This window comes from Ictidomys tridecemlineatus, chromosome 1 (genome assembly GCF_052094955.1).
Source record: "Ictidomys tridecemlineatus isolate mIctTri1 chromosome 1, mIctTri1.hap1, whole genome shotgun sequence".
In the NCBI taxonomy this organism is placed as follows: domain Eukaryota; kingdom Metazoa; phylum Chordata; class Mammalia; order Rodentia; family Sciuridae; genus Ictidomys; species Ictidomys tridecemlineatus.
The window spans coordinates 10648455-10665184 of record NC_135477.1 but is presented as its reverse complement, the minus strand read 5'-3'; positions in this window follow the sequence as shown (position 1 = coordinate 10665184).

Below are 16730 nucleotides of genomic sequence, written 5' to 3'. Positions count from 1 at the left end.
TTTATGAAATAAATATTTACTGTGTGCCAAATGTAGTAAAATGTGCCAAGGACAGCTCTGGGTGTGGGAGGTAAAGTTGAATCCCCACTCTCATGAAGATCACATCTTAGCAGGGAAGATTATCCACATAAAGCTTTTAGTAAAACACTCCGGACAAAGCCACTGTTTGGTCTAGGTGGTGGACTTTAGAAGTTTCTATATAACTTTTTAGCTATTTATATACAAATTTGAATGTTCTTACTTGGTTATAAAGTTTCTGAAGGCAACATAATTTCCACTTTCTGTCTTCTAGCTTCTTAAATATAGTAGGAGTCAGTAAGCATTTGTTGAATAAATGAATCTTTTGGTCCCATACACAATGAAAGAACTGCAAAATGGACCTTTATTCCTGCCAAAGCTTTTAATGTAAAGTTAATCAGTATCTCTAGTTGTAAATATGTGTGAGATCTACGTATTCATGTCAATTGCTAAAGAGGGTCAATGAGATATAATGAAAATTGCTTTGAAAATAGAATCACAGTAAACTTATACAAGGTGTTACTGATAGATGAAATTCAGAGAGAGAGAGAGAGAGAGAGAGAGAGAGTGAGTTAGTTTTCTTCCTCTTCTATCCTTCCAATGGTGCTAGTCCTAGGGCATTAACTGCCCTGTATGTAAATGGGAACCCACCAATCACATGAAGCAGCTATGTGTAAATAGCAAGAATAATCATGCATCATTAACAATAGGGATATTTTCTGAAAAATGAGTTGTTAGGTGATTTTGTCATTGTACAATCATTATAGAAAGTACCTTCACCAACTAAGATGGCTACAATGTCACTAGTGATAGCATGCTATTGAATGGTTGCTGGACTGTGCAGTCAAAAATTTTATTATGAAACATTTGACTGTATTTAGCACACAAGCTGATACAAGAACTTTGTGTTGTAAAGAAACAACATGACATTTTACCCCAATATCTAATTGCATAAAACAGCTGCAAATATTTATCATCTCACCCAGTTCCTATGTGTCAGAAATTTGGAAGCTGCTCAGTGCATCAAGCAGTCAAAATGTCATCAGAGACCTGACTGGGGAAGTAGAATTCTCTTCCAAGGTGGCTCACTCATGGGCTTGGCAAGTTGGTGCTGGTTCTCGGCAGTGGGCCTCTCTAGGAGTGGATGAGACTATGTGATCATCTCCAGAAGACGGAGACTGGCTTCCCCCAGAGGTAATGTTTCAAGAGGGCAAGGCGGAATGTGCAACATTTATGATCTATCTTGGAAGTCACAACCATCACTTCCGTCACATCAGCTTTATTCAATGTGGAGGAAAATATACAAGGGCAAATACCAGGAAGCAATGATCATGGGGCCATCTGGGAGGCTGGCTTCTACGAAGGGGAACTGGGTCTCAGGAATCAAGAACAGTGCCATAGCTCAGCCAGGCCTCTGAGACACAAGAACTGGAGGGCATTGTGGGAAGCAAGGCAGCTTTGGGCACTTTAGTGGCAGGGCCCAGAGTCTTCAGTCTTTTCTGTCCCCTTCATGTGACTTGGCCACAGCCTTCCCTCTGCTACTGCCAGTTCTTCCCATGTCTCTTAGCTCACTTTCCTAAAAGTAGAGCCTGATGGGTCAGGTCATGTTTTCCTCAGGTCATTGCAAGTCACATGCCAACCTATGGGGTGGCTTCTTAGGACATATTCCTAGCCTAAACATTGAGGAAGTAAACATAAAGACCTTAGCCCCAGGCTATGGTCAGGATAGTCTTGCTAAGATGGGATGCTGAGCAGGACAGATCTCAGGACAGGCATCCTGCCATATATAGTTACTGCTCCCCAGGCCTGGTATCCAATGCAGGGGCCACAGGAAGGGACAAGGAAGAAAAGGAAGACAAACTGATCGCCAGACTCTCTGTTTAGAGAGGAAGACACTCATAACCAAATACCCCATGGCATTAGGGTGGGGACGATGCCTATACTTGGGGCTGATAGGGACGACTCCCCAGGAAGACTGACAGGGTCTTGAAGGGCAAGATGGAATTGATGAGACAGAGGAGAATAAACCACATGCCTGGCTGAAAGGAACCTGCAGGTGATATTTTGGGGGAAGGTAAGATGCTATAGGTAGGACTAGAGGGCCGGAGGATAGGAGCAAAGCTTGAGAGGTCAGCTGGGGTGACTCTATGAAGGGCTTGGTGGGCTCAGCCAGTGTGGGGGCTCTGCCAAGTAATGGGGACCCCTTGAGGGATTTGAAACAGAAATGAGTACTACAGGTAGCTCCAGGGACTTACCAGAGAGCAACCAAGGAGGGAGACTAGGCCCAAAGATGCACAGGAGTATCCCTGCTGTTCTGAGCCTGGTTCCCAGGTGTCCAGTGGGATGTTTTAGAAAGCCAGATTCTCCTTACCAAAAAGCCATCCTAGTTAACTAGTGACTGCTCCTCCACTGGTTCCCATTAATAGCAATCCCTTCAAATACAATTCCACAGACATCCAAATTAAGCCCAGCCTTATTAAGCACCAAGAAGGCCACATCTGCATAATGAAAAGGTTTAACCAGAAACCTGGGAAAAGCCTCCCTGTGGACTCCTTATCAGATAATTCCTCTTCCTCCTATAAACAACCTCTCAGCAAATTCAGAAAATAATGTCTGGATGGGGAACCCCTTTTTGCAGTTCAGGCCAGACCACTAAGCAGCTCACCACAGGAGTGTGGATCGAGTATACCATCTGCCTCTATTATTTAAGAGTCCTAGGGCTAATTTTTTGAGTCACTGGACCACGTTTATAGGGTGGCTTAAGGTAGAAGCAAGCTTCTGGACTGTGACTCTGGGAAATGGGCCATTCTGGTGAGGCCAGCCTCATGGAAGGGGACCTTTGTGTTGCAGAAGCCCAGGAAGCTGCAGGTCTTGTGACCTGTGGTTCAGAGCCCAACCTTTGCAGGTCACAGACCCTCTGACACTTTCTATGGTGCCACTGTAGGAAAGCTCCTTGAGCTCTCTGTTCCTAAGTTTCCTTACCTGTGAAATGGGGATAATAAAAACAGCCCCTCTCTCTGAGACTTCTTGTGAGAATTCAGTGAATCCTCTAAGGACGAAACTCTTAGAGGATATTTGGGTGGCACATAGAAAATTCCATATGAGTGTTTGTTATTGTTATTTTTACTTTGGTATAAATTAATTGATCTGCAACTCATTAAGCCATACCTTCAGCAAATTAGCTTTCTCTTGTTTTTGTTTGTTTGTTTGTTTTGCACTGGTGATTGAACCGAGGGCACTTTACCACTGAGCTATGTCTCCAACCCTCAACCCCTGCCCCCCTTTATTTAAGATTTCACTAAGGGCCTACTAAGGAACTACTTAGGGCCTAACTAATTTGCTGAGGCTGGCCTCGAATTTGGGATCCTTCTGTATTAATCTTTGAAGCCACTGGAATTACAGGCATGTGCTACCACACCCTATCAAATTTTCATTTTGAGTTAGCAGTCTCTATGATAACAAATGGAACTAATTATCTTGTTGGGCTCATTGAAGAAATCATTCCACCCATCTTCAAGTTTTGTTGCTTCTTACACTGAAATATGCTTTGATTCCATCTAGTTCTCTCCACTCTGGGTGGGTATTAAGCCCCCAGGCTCAGATCTTGACTCTCCACACCAATTGTGTGACCTTGGGCAAGTTTCTTAACTTCTCTGAGCCTTTGTATTCTCTGTTAGTCAAAACTCATAATGCTATCTGTTTCATAGGTGTTTGTGAGATCATTCAGATAAAATGCTGAGAACAGTGCCTGGTACTTAGTCTTATATTCAGTCAAACCTAATTTTCAGCCAGGTGTTGATAGACCCAACCTGATCTTTTCTTAAAATTGGGAGCCATCTTGCCACAAAGCCATGAAAAGATAATTTCGGCTTTACTATAAATTACTGCAAATTCTGAACCTGCTTGGAATGCCTGCCTGTGCCTTGAACTCACCCATGCCTGGCCCTCTGACCAGATGGCATCCTTCTCTGAGATTTTAGTGACGCCTCACAAATCTTGGCCTTCCCTGGCCAGATAACGACCCTCTCTGAGGCTCTAATGACCTTCATAAATTCTGTGGTGTCTGGCCAGCAAAAAATGTAAACTACCATTAGTGTTATGCTCCTCAGAGTTTTGTTATCTGTAACCCCCCCCCCCTTTGTGTAACTTTCTGGGCTATAAAGCTGGGCTGCAGGAAAGCTGCTGCTGCTGCTGTCTTGTTCCCGAGGTTTTGGGTGGGAGAGGCAGCCCGGCCGGTCGAAATAATAAGCTTGCTTTAACTTGATTTTAATTGGAGTCAATGGTCTTTTCTTGCGTCCTGGTGTAACAGTGTGTTGGTGCGTACCTGTAACCCCAGTAATTTGGGAGGTTGCAGTAGGAGGATCACAAACTGGAGGCCATACTTAGCAACTTAGTGAGGCCCTAAGCAACATAGAGTCTGTCTCAAAATGAAAAATAAAAAGGGCTGGGGTATGGCTCAGCCATAAACCTCTGGGTTCAATCCTTGGTACTAAAACAAAAACAAAAACAAAAACAAAAACCCCATAGCCTGGCTTTCATAGTACTATCCTCATTCTTGTTCCAGCCACACTGTCTTTTACTTCAACATTCACAGTCAGCCTCTTATCTAGCCTCTTAACTAACATCCACCCCTAATCCACTTCTAGTCTTGCCCTCCTGCAAGACTCAGCTACGAAGCAGCTAAAATTTCTAAAAACTCAAACTTGATCATGATGGGCCTTTGCTCACAACGCTGCAAGTGATCCCATGGCCCTTGATAAATTCCCACACCCTACAGAGGCTGCCCTGGCCCTGCAGGATCTGGCCCTGCCGACTCGCCAGCCAGAGCCCCAAGTCACCTGCAGCCTCCTTGCCTCTTCACCACCTTCCCCAGAAGGTTCCCCAGCACAAAGCTTCCCGCAGGGTAGACAACAGCCTGTCCTCACCATCTACTACTGTCCAGCAAACTCCTCCTCACTGGACCAGCCTCAGCAATCGGTGACTTCCTCAGTGATACCTTCCCCACTTCCCGATCAGGACAGTTTTCACAAGACCTCTCCCTCTGTTTCTTCCTGGTATAAACTACTGTGTTAAATTCTTGTTTGTATAACTTGGGCTGATGATAGAGCACTTGCCTAGCACTTGACTCCCAGCATCTCAAAATAAGGAATTAAACAATTAATTCTTATTTGCACAACTTTAATGTCCATTAGGAACATGATCTGGACTTTGTGTCATCCACAGAACATCTCAGAGCTTGGTCTGCTGTCCAGCTCATTGCAGGCCCTCAATAAAAGAGTGATGAATGAATGAACAAATGCATGATAGATGTGGCATTCCCTCTCTGGGACCCATATCCCTCTTCTGTGAACACTATCTGCCTCCTCTGGTCTTGTGGGCACCAGCAGAGACAAAGGGGCATGTTATTTTGAAGTCAGAGGACTCACACTGCCCCATCACAAAAATCAGAGCTGAAGTCCTTTCAGAGGCTGATGGTCTAGTCCTCTGCTGTTGATACCCCAGAAACCTGGAGCTTACTCTGAATCCTTAGCAAGTTCTTTCCCATATCATCCTTCATCCTTATGAGTTCCCCCCATTTGTGAGATTTTTATTTTCTCCTGTGACTTTTGAAGATTCCACCTTCTATAAAGTGTGAATAAATCACTCATAATTAGAAAGAAAACAATGCATTTCAAAAACTCTAGGGGCTAGGGTTATGGCTCAGTGGTAGAGCTCTTGCCTAGCATGTGTGAGGCACTGGGTTCGACCCTCAGTACTACATAAAAATAAATAAATAAGAGAAAGGGAAGGCATCGTGTCCATCTACAACTAAAATTCTTTAAAAAAATTAAAAAAAAATAAAAAACTCTAACCACAAAATCTTGTTCCAACCTTTATATAAACAAGAAAGGAGAGAAGAAAAAGAATCAAATCACTGGCCTCCTCTCCCATTGCAGGATCTGGCCCCGCTGACTCGCCAGCCAGAGCCCCAAATCACCTGAATGAAGCTGATGACCGAGTCCAGTGCAAGCACAACTCGTCCTCGTTGTTAGGACCTGCATGCTATTTGCAAGCATCACTAACTAGCAGATGTTTTTCTTGCCTTTAGCAGTCTGGTACTCCATGCCTAGAATAGTGTATGGCCAGCCAATGGTCACCAGTCCTGTTCTAGAGGGAATAGGTTGCCTCCCAGTTCTTGGAGCCTTTGACAATGATACCTGCTCCAGTGCCTGAGTAGGTCTGGCATCCTGTAGCCAGTCAACAGCACAGGATAAGGAATGGGGCCAAGGCTCCATGTGGTGTGCTTGCCCAGCACGCTCCACAGCATGCCTCACAGCACCACGACCAATACTGCAAAACAATACTGCATAGGACAGCTGTACTTCAGATGGGTAGCCCCTAGGAAACTCAGTATCATCAACCTAGGAAACAGAAGCTTTAGAAAATCCTAACGGACTTTTCCCAGGTAAAAGAGGGTTAAGCTTTAGACCTGAAACTATAAGAACAACCCTAAAGATTGCAAAGACAGATTCAGACTTGTTAGATTCAGTCTTGTTAGATGAAGAACTTCCTTTACAAAATAGATTAGAATGTGAAACACATTTTCAAACAAGGATAGGTTTTTATGTATTATTATTTATGTATTTTATGTATTATTTATGTTATTTATTATTAACATTGCTGATTGTGGTGTCACATGCCTATAATTCCAATAGCTCTGGAGGCTGAGGCAGGAGAATTGCAAGTTCAAAACCAGTATTTAGCGACTTAGTGAGGCCCAAAGCAATTTAGCGAGACCCTGTCTCAAAATAAAAAATAGAAAGGGCTGGGGAGCTGGGTGCAGTGGTGCAGGTCTGTAACCCAGAAGCTTGGGAGGCTGAGACAGGAGGAAAGCAAGTTCAAAGCCAGCCTCAGCAATAGCAAGGTGCTAAGCAACTCAGTGAAACCCTGTCTCTAAATAAAATAGAAAATAGAGCTGGGGATGTGGCTCAGTAGTTGAGTGCCCTTGAGTTCAATCTCATGAACTGAAATAATAATAATAATAATAATAATAATAATGGCTGAGGATGAAGCTTAGTGATAAAATATCCCTGGGCTTAATCTCCATAAAAATTATTAACATTTAAAAAAAATCCAGCCAGGTGCAGAAGCAGGAGGATCACAAGTTCAAGATCAACCTAGACACCAAAATAAAGTTCAAAGAATTGGACTGCGGGGGCTGGGGTTGTGGCTTAAGTGGTAGCATGCTCACCTGGCATGCGTGAGACACTGGGTTTGATCCTCAGCACCACATAAAAATAAAATAAAGATATTGTGTCCACCTTAAAAAAAAATAAATAAAAAATAAATATATAAAAAAAAAAAAAGAATTGGACTGGGGTTATAGCTCAGTGGTGAGGTGCTTGCCTGTCATGTATGAGGCCCTGGGTTCAATCCTTAGCACCGGGGGGAAAATCCAAACATAAATGCAGAGATAGTGCTAAATATCTCTTTCTTTTAACAAAGAACAGTGCCCCTTTATATTAGCAAAAATGATCAAACAGAACCAGTTTGACCTGTCAGGGTGAATAACCGCTCCCCTGTAGAAGAATGAGATCTTCACACACAAACAAGCACCAAAAAAACCCATTAAACTAAGGAGGGCAAGTTTCCAGAGGGATCTAAGGGAAGTCATGAAAAGGGCCCTTCAACAGTTAACAACCCATTTTTCTAGGAAATGGAAATGGTTTCAGAAAAATGTCCTGAGAATTTTGTTCACAACCCTTTGAGGGGGAAGTGCCTTTACAAAAAAAAAAAAAGTGTTTTCAAGCACAAAAACAAGAGTGTGGGTCCAGCAGCCAAGAGGTGGCACAGAAACACCAGAGCCGTAAAAGCTTTGGTTCTAGAAAACTCTCTCATTGGTGAGCCTCTCCTGGAGACAAGAATGCCCTATGTTCATGTTTATCTTTGTATTTAAGGCCCCACATGCTGGCTAACACACAGTAGGTACTCAATAAATATGAGGCTCTTGAATCAAGAGCAAGGAAGGGATCTGACAAGGTGACAACAATAATTTGTAAAATTTTTAGTCAATGGTGATTTAACATTATTTTCATTCACATCTCATCTCTGAGCATTGGGACTACAGATGTTCTTTTTTTTTTTTTGTACCAGGGATTGAACTCAGGGGCACTTGACCACTGAGCCACATCCCCAGCCCTATTTTGTATTTTCTTTAGAGACAGGGTCTCACTGAGTTGCTTAGCACCTTGCTTTTGCTGAGGCTGGCTTGAACCCGTGATCCTACTCTCTCAGCTGCTGGGATTACAGGTGAGCACCACCACGCCCAGCCAGATATTCTATTTTATAGTTTTATTCATTGTCTGAATTGTTTACAAGTATGTGTTTGGGAATAGAAAGTAATAAGGTTATCTCCCCTTTGGGAAAAACAATTCTCATGACTGTCATTGCCAAGTTCTCATCATCTTTTGGAACAGGGAAGGAAACTCATTCTGCCCTTGATTACGATTCACTAGGAGAACAAAGTTAATTCATTAATTCCACAACATTTATTTGAAATTGACAATGCCAATAATGGAACTAAGTAGGCACAGAGATTGCACAGGGCTAAAGAAGACCCAGCTAAAGAGGGAAATGGGTGTTAAACACATACTCCCTCTAACACATGTCCAGCTGTACCTGTGATGGCGGCCACAAGGGAGGCACCAGGACCCCAGCCTGCTCTCCTCCTTGGGACTTGATCTACAATCCTGCTCAGGTCTCCAGCTCATATTCAAGGTCTCTTGGATTAGAAATGTCCATCTCCCCACCTCCCCATTTGGCATCTCCCTCATCTGGACCCTGTCAGATAACACCCTGTCAGATAACACCTTAGGATCATGCAACTCGTTACTGGTTGTATTGATGAAGGTTCTCTAGAGAAACAGAAACAATAGGATGTATATATTACATAAAATTATATAAGTTTAGGGAATGGACTCATGAGATGGTGGAAATGCAAGTCCAAAATCTACAGAGTAAGGAGGCAGCCTGGAGATCCATGGAAAAGAATCCAAAGGTAGTCTGCTGGTGGAATTCCTTCTTTCTCAGGGGAGGACAGTCTTTGTTCTGGTAAAGGCCTTCATGGTCCAGGCATAATGGTACATTTCTATAACCCTAGCAACTTGGGAGGCTGAGTGGGGAGGATTGCAAATTCAAAGCCAGCCACAGCTATTTAGAGAGAACTTGTCTTTAAAAAAAAAAAGAAAGAAAGAAAGAAAGAAAAGGTAAAGAAAGAATGGGACTAGAGATATAGTTTAGAGGCAAAGTGTCCTTGGTTTAATCCCCAGTATTAAAAAAAAAATAAAAACCCTTCAACTGATTCAATGAGACCCACTCATATTATGGCTCCAGAAGGCAATTTGCTTTACTCAGGAGTTCACAGACTTAAATGTTAATCTCATCCAAAAAGTTGACACATGAAACTAAATCTCAGGTTAGGCTTATCTCCCCAACTGAAGCCTACTACATGAAAGGAATGGATCAACTCTTACATGTCCTTGAAATCTCCCACAGGGCCTATCTCAGGACTACCATCAGGAGGTGTTCAATCAATCCCTGAAGAGTAGCAGAATAGAATATGAGTTTTGGTAGATCCTGTAGAAGCAACTTTGTGTACCTTCTCGAAACTACAGAGGATGTGTTGCCAATCTCTGCTTAAAACCCATCATGCAAACCATGTTGGCAGCAGAGACAGCAAAAGCACAACCCTGATTCTTTCTCCACCCTGAAAATGACTCTTTCGCCTTACTTAGTTATACCTGCTTAAGATAATAACAAACTCAGACAGAAATATCTGTCTATTTGGGTTTGAAATTTGCACAGCCCTAGCCGGTGAAAAAAAGACCAAAGAACAATATATAGGAAAGTTGTGGCCTCAGGGAAGTACCTGACTCTGGTCTCTGATGTCACTTTATGACATATGTACTTATTTCAACCTTCAACTTTCTCCCAAACCTATTATTAATTCACTCAATAAACTCCTACATCTCATTTCCCTTTATCTCCAACAAAGCTTACCTCACTCTTTAGAGATAACCAGGTCCAGAGGAAGGGCCTAGTGGTTTCTTGGACAATTCACATTCCAAGCTCAAATTTGCAATTCTAAACCCAGAATTTAATTTTCAGGCTTTTCCCCTTGGTTCCAGAGTAGACTGCAGCTTGGTCAGAAGGAGCAGGGGACACCTAGGTGAGAAATACCAAGCAACTGGCACAGAGGTAGAATGCCTCAGGCCATTTTTCAATGCCAGTCCACATCTTTGTGTGCCCCACAATTATCTGGTGGCCTTGTTTTGTTCCCTGTTCTGCATCTATAAAAATCCTTTTTCATTCTTTCTCTGTCCCAACAGAAAACTGGGCAAAGGATAGGTACAGACTGTTCACAGCAAAGGAACTCCAAAAATCTTTTGAACACATTGAAAAGATGCTCAATTACACTCTTAATAATGGAAATGCAAATTAGAAGCACCAGGGGAAGATGTGAGATTGGCAAAGTTCAGAACAGGAGCCAGCCAGTTCAGTAAAATGTGTTTGGGGGGTGGGGGGCAGCAGTTGCAAGCACTCTGAACCTTGTTGGTGGAAGCTGACCTTCTCTGACCTCTTTGGAGAGGGATTTGGCCAAATATTTCAAATTTTAAAATGCATTGGCCTGATGAACAAGCACTTCCTCTTCCAGGTATTAACAGATCTACTTGTATATGCACAGCAAAATGATGTTTGCAAAAGAATATACATTTTAGCATTGTTGGTAAGAGCAAAAGCCTGGAACTATCCAAATGTCTATCAAGAGGGGACCAATTTAAGCTGGCGATGTGCTCATGGAGCCCTATGTTTGAAATTTAACCCAATAAAAAAAAAGGTGGGGAACCAGTTAAAGTATAGACTTGAATATGCTTTATAGTCACTTAAAAGATTAAGGAAGGTCTCTATGGACAGATGGAAAATTTCACAGGATTATTATTAAGTCAAAAAAGCAAGCTGGATGCCAGAGCACAAGATGTGCTAGAAGAAAGTGCACACAGATGTTGATAAATGGATGGAGGACCCCTGGAAGAATGCCCAGTAACTGGGGGGCATTGGTTGCACCCAAAGCTCTAGCTGGGAGGCTGGAGAACATTAGAGGAAGAGAGACTGACATACTAGGTCACTGCAGATACAATTAGTTAAGATAAAGACATACTGGTGTAGAGTGAGCCCCTTTAAAAAAAAAAAAAAGCAGGGAGGACTTGGACACAGACAAGGAGACAGAGAACATCATTTGAGGATGAAGGCAGAGACCAGGTGATACCCAGCAAACCAGCAGAAATTTGGAGAGAGGTGTACAATAGATTTTTCCCTCTTGACCCTACCCTGATGATACCTTGATCATAGACTTCTAGCCTCTACTTCCAAGACCAGCTTGTGGTACTCTATTAAGCTGATAACAGTATTCCCGAGTCCCTTTTGAATTCTGTATTCAAAAGTGCATGTACGTGTTAGTGATTAAAAATTCTTTTTTTTTTTTTTTGTACTGGGGATTGAATCCTAGGATGCTTTACCAATTCTACCCTTATTATTTTGATATGGGGGGTTTCACTAAGTTGCTCAGGTTGGCCTCAAACTTAGAATCCTCCTGCCTCAGCCTCCTAGTTGCTAGAATTTCAGGTGTATACCACTGTATCCTGCTTACATTTCTTTCAACACAAATACTCCTTCCTTCTGGAAACCTTCCTGATTCACCAGGCTGAGCTGGCATTAGTTGCAATAGCTAAAATGTTGCTCAGGCTGGCCTCAAACTTTGAATCCTCCTGCCTCAGCCTCCTAGTCGCTGGGATTACCGTTCTGCACCTGGCTTAAATGATGTAGCTTATTGATAAAATATCCCTGGATTCAATCCCCAGAACCATTTTAGCTGCAACAGCTAAAACCCCTGCAACAGCATTTACCCAGTGGTAAATGTAATTTAACTATTCACAAGGGTCTGCCTCTGCAAAATCTTAACTCCAGGAGGGCAGGGGCTGAACCCTCCATTCATTCATTATGGTCCCAGAGCCAGTCAGTCCTCCAGGGTTTGCTGGTGGAAGTGAATAAATAAATAACTAGATATTTTTCAATTCCTTCCTTCTTTTCTATAATGATTTATTGGTTTGGGGCTTCATAAGCTGTCAGTGCATTTATGTTTAGCCAGGGTGACGTCTGAAAGCTGGCCCTAGGCTTTGGAGAATCTTGATAGGTAGAAAGGGAAAAAAAATCATTTACAAGCACATTAAGAGTTGCACTTTAAATGATCTAAGAGTTTAGTGCAATTCAGGGGAGATATTCCTCAAACAGGAAGAGTACATTTTTTCTGGAAAAGAGAGACACTTCAAGAAAATCTTCCTCTCTGGAGTGCCACATTAGATGAGGGACAAATGAAACAATTTGTAGCTCATACTCCAAAGGGGGACTCCTATAGCGATTATAGAAGTGACACTTGAGTTGGTCACTAAACAGCCACACTCTGGCTGCTGTCTTCCTTTCCCAGGGCTGCTCTAAAAAAATACCACAAACTGGGCAGCTTAAAGCAATTGAAATTTATTATCTCACTGTCCTGGAGACCAAAAGTCAGAAATCTGGTGGGGAGGAGATTCCTCATCTCTTCTACCTTCTGGTGGTTCCAAGAAATCCTTGATGTTCACTGGCTTGTTGATGAATCATTCTGATCTCTGCCACCACTGTTACATGGCCTTCTCCCTGTGTGTCTGTAAGTCTTTGTGACACATTCCGGTCTTATAAGGACATCAGTCATTGGATGGGGGCTCACCCAAGTTCAGTATAACCTCATCTCAATTTGGTCACATCTGCAAAGTAAAGTGACATTCTAAGGTTCCAAGTGGGCATGAATTGGGGGAGGAGGGATACTATTCAACCTATGCATTAAGCTAGGACTTGCACAGGAAGGAGAAGCAGCAAAAAACCAGAGCTGTTTAGCCTTGTCAGGCACAGACTGGGGGGGGGGGTAGGGTATTGCTCAATGGTAGAGTTCTTGCTAAATATGAGGCCTGGTTGGGTCCCCAGAATATGTGTGTGTGTGTGTGTGTGTGTGTGTGTGTGTGTGTGTGTGTGTGTGTGTGTGCATGCGCTTGCAGTTAGTACAAATGCCTGCTTTCAAATCCTGGCTCTTCCTGCCAGTGTGTTAGGTTACTCAACATCTCTAAGCCTGCTCCCCCATCCCATAATGATTGGATTTTAATAAAAGTCTGTGCTTCCTCTATTGCTGGGCAGAAAAATGAGATCCTATCCTGATGATCTTACCAGGGGTCCCTGATTTTTTTCTTTTCTTTTTTTTAGGCTGGGGGATAGAAGTGAGGAGAACAGGTTGGGATGTGTTGGGTCTGAGGCCCTGGAGCTGGGGAGGCAGTTATTCCCCCAGGATGTGTTGTCTTTCAACGCCTAGCTGGCTGTCCTCCACTTGCCTTCCAGCTCCAGGCTTGGAAGGTCCTGACAGAGTCTGAGGTGGGGGTAGAGGAGCCAGGTTAGTGCTTACATGTCCAAAGGCTGCTGACAAACCTGGACAAGCCTTCACTTCCTGCCAACCAGAGTCAGACCTGATAAAATCTGTCTTCCGGCCCCTGAAAGCTCTGTCCCACCAGCCCCAGTCAGGCCTGGAGATCGCCACACCTCCTTCATGATCCCCCACCTGACCTCTGCCCATCTAACCCCCACGCTTGCCTAGCCCTCTCCAGGCTGTCATCGCAGGGATTCTACTGCCCTCACCCCCCTCACCCCAACCCTCCCCCTTTCCCTTTTCCCTCTCAAAAAAAAAAAAATAGCTTTTAATACTGAAGTGCCCCGTTCCAAGGCACCTGCCATCCTCTCAGGGAAGAATGCAGACAGTTAATCGGCAAAACAGGATAGTTTATGATTAAAGGCACAGATGCCTGTTACAGGATGTACCTGCCTCATGAGGTCAGAGAGCACGAAGTGGCTGGGCTCGAGCACACACCGACTTTAACTTTTAATGACAAACAGATGCAAAGTTAGAGCTGCAATCTGAAATGCTGCAGCTAAGCCATATTGATTTCCCACCCCTCCACCTCCACCAGGGTGTATTTATAGAACTTATCATTGGAGTCTCCATAGCATAACCAGACCAGATATGTCCTCTGCCACTCTGAGCTAACACCTCTCTCTGATTCACCTGACCATCCACACACTCCTTCTGTGTGTGCTGGCCTCCCCTTGTCTAGGCTGCTCATTGAGGAAGAGCCCCCTGGGAGGGGACGGCTGGGGACAGTAGGCAAGGCTGAGTGGGCAAATCTCTGCTAACATCTCAAAGGCAAACAAACCCACTTGAGATAATCAGTGATTTGCATAGATTGGAGAGAACTGGCTGTTCCCGTGGGCCAGCTCATGTTCCATTAGAACTGGATCAAATCATCCAGACACTGAAATCTTTTGGGTGACATTTTCATTTAAACTTGCCATCATAGCTGGGCTGGAGTCCCCTGTCTGTGACCTGTGCTATGAGTCAACCAGACTCGGACACATCATTGCTAGAGCTGATCTGTAATCTTCCATAGCCGCTGGCTGCTGCTTGTTTCCTCAGGACTGAGAAAAACTATGTGCACAAGCTTTGTTTCTCAATTGTAGCTTTTAATACTTTTCCTTGGTGACTAGTGAGGCCAAGTCATTGATTTACTTATCTTATGCATTGAGTGCACAGTTAATAATGTGGACTCTGGAATCAATTGCCTCAATTCAAATCCCACTTCCACCAATTAAAGCTTTATGTTAGCAACTCTAAAACCTCAATTGCTTCATCTGTAAAAGGAAAATCATAACCATCTCTGACCCAAAAGCTGCTCAGAAGATTTTTCCAGTTCAGGTTTCTGGAAGCAGACTATGAAAGTTAGCAAGAAGGACTTGCTCGGGGAATTCTCTGAAGAGCCACATCTCAGGATTGGGCAGAGTTGAGCTGTGATGTAGTCCCAAAGAAAACAGCAGCCAAAGCCAGGGAACACTCTGGAACCAGGATGTCCCTTGGCCCTGTCTTAAGCCAAAGCAAAGGAACTGGGGTTGGTAAGCCCCTTAGTAGCTCAGCCTTGGATGCAGGTTGCCCCCAAGGAAGCGGGACCATGGGTCAGGCAGTTTTCTTCAGCTAAGCCTGTCCCTGAAGGATAGCTGAGATTTTTATGTGAACTTTGAAAAGTTTCTAGACATCTCTAAGCTGATTTTTTCATCCAATCAATGGGTTTAATAAAAGCCTGTACATGCTACGATTGATGTGCAAATAAATGAGATTGTGTCTTGCCCTTTTCCTATAGCATTCCCAGTAATGGATAGAGTAAGTCCCTTATTCTTGGAAAGAGACCTGGGCAGCACATAACAGCTTCCACCACAAAGATTAAATGTGATAATCCACATGGAATCCTCAACACAATCTGTGGCATGTAGTAATTGCTCCATAAGTGGTAGACATTGCAATTGTTGTTGCTTTAATAGCTGTTATTTGTCAGGCATCGTGCTAGAGGCTGGGGACACAGCAGTGATCATGATTCTGTTCCTGCCCTTAAGAAACTCAATCCTTGAGCAATTTAAACAATGAAACAAGCAATTACAACCCAATTGACAAGGTGGCGCAGGATGTGCATGGGAGCACCTAGAAGAGGCACATGACCTAGACTAGAAGGAGGATGGAAAGCAACGCTGAAGGTGATACCTGAGGATGAAGAGGCCCCAGTCAAGCAAAGGGAGCAACAGGTGGGGGTGGGGTGGGGAGAGGTCTGTCCAGGTGGAGGAAGCAGTGTGTGCACTGTGTGTGCATGACACAGTTTGCAGGGGCAGCCAGAGTGTGCCAGGACTGGGAGGAAGGGCCTTGTGCACACATGACAAGGAATGTGAACTTGCATTCCGAGAGGGCAATGGGAGTTATGGATGGATTTTTTAAAAATGTTTTTCTGTAGTTGTAGATGGACAGAATGCCCTTATCTTATCTGTCTATTTTTATGTGGTGCTGAGGATCTAACCCATTGCCTCACGCATGCTAGGCAAGTGCTCTGCCACTGAGCTACAGCCCCAGCCCACATGGATGGATTTTAATCACAGAAAGGACAAGGTCCATTTTGTGCTTGAAAAGATCATGCTGGCTGACATACAGGCAAGTGAATAGAGACAGACAAGATTAGAGGCTGGGAGACCCAACAAGAGGTTGTGCCAGTGTCCAGATGAGAGGCAAAGGTGACCTGGACAAGTTGATGGCACTGAAAACACATAAGAGCACACTGAGTTAAGTAATATTTAGGAAGAGGTGATGACTGGATGGTGAGAGAGAAAGGGAATTCAAGGTTAGACTTGAACTTCTGATCTGGGCAAGAGATCTTCAGGAGGCCATGGAATGAGTGTCCTAAGACCAGGAGGGAAAAAAGCCATTGAACTCATACATGCCACTCCTTATTCAGAATGGCTCGAAGGAGCTCTACCAGCCAGCTCTCGGAGCATATGCCTCCATTTTAAAGAAGCCCATTTGAAGTCCCAGTAGAGTACAGTACAATCACCAGAAGCTGCTATGTTAATCCCAGAGGTACCTGTTTCCTTCCCTTCTAAGGGGACTGGCCAGCAGAATGCACTCTCAGTGTTTAATTGTAGTTGTAGTGGGAAGCAAACTAGGCAAAGAAGAAGACAGAAAGAAAAATTCACTTTGGATTCAATCTTCATGAACATCAACAATGTTTATT